Below are 3,203 nucleotides of genomic sequence, written 5' to 3' on the forward strand. Positions count from 1 at the left end.
CCCGTGTCTCCTGCATCGGCAGGCGGACTCTCAACCATTGCGCCACCAGGGAAGCCCCCAGGCTGCTGTTTTAATAGGGCATCTGGGAAGCTTCATTGAGGACATGGTGTTTAAGCAAAGACATTGAGAAAGTGAGGGATTTGGTCACTCAGATACCTGGGGAAAGGTATTCCAGGCAGAGGGTGCAGCTGGAGCAAGGGAGGAGCAGGGCTGGCGTGTTTCAGGGTGCACAAGGAGGCCTGTGGGGCTGGATCAGAGAGAGGCGGGGGGCGAGTAGAGAGCGGGGAGCAGTAGGGGATGGGCCCACATTCTGTAAAGAATTGGGATTGTTTCTGAGATGGGACTCATTGCAGGTGCCTGAGCAGATCACCCTGATCTGATTTAGGTTTTAAAAGAAAAGACTCTGTGGCTCTTTGGAAGAGAGGGGAGCTGGAGAGGGGGAAAGGAAGGGAGAGAGCTTAAGGGCAAGGCGGCAGCAAGTAGAATAGTTATGAGATTAATCACCAAGAGAGGTGGCTTGGACCAGGGTGGTGACAAGTGGTCAGTTTTGAGTTTAGTTTTTTTTTTTTCCATTGAATTTCTTTTTTCCCCCAGCTTTATTGAGATATAATTGACACATAACATTGTGTAGGTTGATGGCGTGCACTGTGTTGATTTGATGCCTTTATATATTGCAATATGATTACCACCATAGGTTAGCTAACACCTCCATCAAGTCAGTTACCATTTCTTTTTTTGGCGAGAACACTTAAGATGCTACTTTCTTAGCAACTTTCAAGTATATAATGCAGCACTGTTAACGACAGGCAGAATATTGTACATTAGATCCCCAGAACTTACTCATTTTATAACTGGATGTTGGTACCCTTGACCCACATCTCCCCAGTTCCTGCACCCCCCGGCCCAGCCCTGGTAACTACTGTTCTAATCTGTTTCTATGTGTTTGGCTTTTTTAGGTTCCACATATAAGTGATATACAGTATTTGTTTTTCTCTGTCTGACTTATCTCACTTAGCATAATGCCCTCAAGGTCCATCCCTGTTGTCTCAAATGGCAAGATTTCCTTCTTTTTTTCATGGCTGAATAATATTCCATTGTGTGTATATATAAAATATATCATCTGTTGACAGACACTTAGGTTGTTTCCATATCTTGACTACCGTGAATGATGCTGCAGTGAACGTTCAGGGGCAGATATCACTTTGAGATCCTGTTTTCATTCTCTTTGGATAAATACCCAGAAGTGGGATTGCTGGATCATATGGTAGTTCTGTTTTTAATTTTTTTGAGGAAACTCCATACTGTTTTCCTTAGTGTCTGAATCAATTTACATTCCTGTTATCAGTGCACAGGGCACGAGGGTTCCTGTTTTTCCACATCCTCTCCAACATCTGTTATCTCTTACCTTCTTGGTGACAGCCTTTCTTTTTTTTTTTTTTTAATTAATTAATTAATTTTTTATTTTTGGCTGCGTTGTGTCTTCGTTGCTGCATGTGGGCTTTCTCTAGTTGCGGTGAGCGGGGGCTACTCTTCACTGCAGTGCACAGGCTTCTCATTGCGGTGGCTTCTCTTGTTGCGGAGCACGGGCTCTAGGCATGCAAGCTTCAGTAGTTGTGGCACACGGGCTCAGCATTTGTGGCACGCAGGCTTAGTCGCTCCATGGGATCTTCCTGGACCAGGGCTCGAACCCGTGTCCCCTGAATTGGTAGGCGGATTCTTAACCACTGCGCCACCAGGGAAGTCCGGTGACAGTCTTTCTGACAGGTGTGAGGTGATAGCTCATGATTTTGATTTGCATTTCCCGGATGATTAGTGACATTGAGCACCTTTTTATATACCTGTTGGCCATCTGCTTGTCTTCTTTGAAAAAATGTCTATTCAGTTGCTCTGCCCATTTTTTAATGGGGTTGTTTGGGTTGGTTGGTTGGTTGGTTGGTGTTTTGTTTTATTTTTTTGCTATTGAGTTCTAGGAATTCTTTCTATATTTTAGATATTAACCCTTTATCAGATGGATGATATGCAAGTATTTTCTCTCATTCTGTAGGTTGCCTCTTCCTTTTCTGGATTGTTCCTTTTGCTGTGTATAAGCTTTTCAGTCGCCCCATTTATTAATTTTTCCTTTGGTTACTTATGCTTTTGGTGTCTGTCACATCCAAAAGAACGTTGCTCAGACCAACGTCAAGGAGATTTTCTTCTGTTTTCTTCTAGGAGTTTTTCAGTTTCAGGTCTTATGCTTAAGTATTAAATCTGTTTAGAGTTAATTTTTGTCAGTGGTTTAAGGTTGGGGTCTAATGTCAGTCTGCTGCGTGTGGATATCCAGTTTTCCCAACACCATTTATTGAAGAGACTATCCTTTCCTCACTGAGTATGTGGGCTTCCTTGTCAAATATTAGTTGACCATATATATTTCTCATTAAAAATAAAAAAATCACAGGGAATTCCCTGGTGGTCCAGTGGTTAGGACGCTGTGCTTTCACTGCTGGGGCCTGGGTTCAATCCCTGGTCGGGGAACTAAGATCCTGAAAGCTGCGTGGCGTGACAAAACACACACACCACACACACACACACACACACATATCCAGAAAAATGGACAAACCAGAGTATAGATCTTGGTACATTTCCCATCCACATCTAGAACATTACTAGCTTCCAGAAGCTCCTCGATATCTCTTCAGCTTACTACATCCGCCCCCAACCCGTGCCCAACCACCATTGTTTCTATTGACACTATAGCTTGCCTTTGGCCCGTTTGTTCTTTATATAGAGGGAGACTGTATATATGTCAAGAGGAAAGCCCACAGGATTCTCTAATAATTGCATGTGGGGTGTGGTGAATGATGGAAGTTAAGAATGACTCCAGGTGTTTGCTGTCAGTTGAAATGGGGAGGGGTGTAGAAAGAACAGGTTTTGTCGGGGAATATCCGGGGTGCAGTTTTGGACCAGTTGATTCTGGGATGCCTTTTGGACCAGTTGATTCTGGGATGCCTTTTGGACTGATGAGGGAATATTGAGCAGGCAGTTGCATACGTGGGAGTCTGGACTGAAGTTACAAACCTGAGACTCACTGGCATTCAGGCAAGCCTGGGAGATCCCCAAGGGAAGGGACTGGGATCAAGAAAGAAACCAAGAACTTTAAAAAAAAAAAAAAAAAAAAAAAAAAAAAAAAAGGGCTTCCCCGGGGGGGCGGGGGGTTGAGATCCCCC

General features: G+C 44.0%; 1 protein-coding gene across 1 annotated transcript in view; it reads left to right on the top strand.

Moving 5' to 3' along the window:
- The window catches only part of TMC4 (transmembrane channel like 4), a 15,063-nt gene that overhangs the window by 6,394 nt on the left and 5,466 nt on the right, over positions 1–3,203 (top strand). The window lies entirely within an intron of this gene.

The sequence above is a fragment of the Lipotes vexillifer genome, unplaced genomic scaffold (assembly GCF_000442215.2).
Source record: "Lipotes vexillifer unplaced genomic scaffold, Lipotes_vexillifer_v1.1 scaffold1060, whole genome shotgun sequence".
Classification (NCBI taxonomy): Eukaryota; Metazoa; Chordata; class Mammalia; order Artiodactyla; family Lipotidae; genus Lipotes; species Lipotes vexillifer.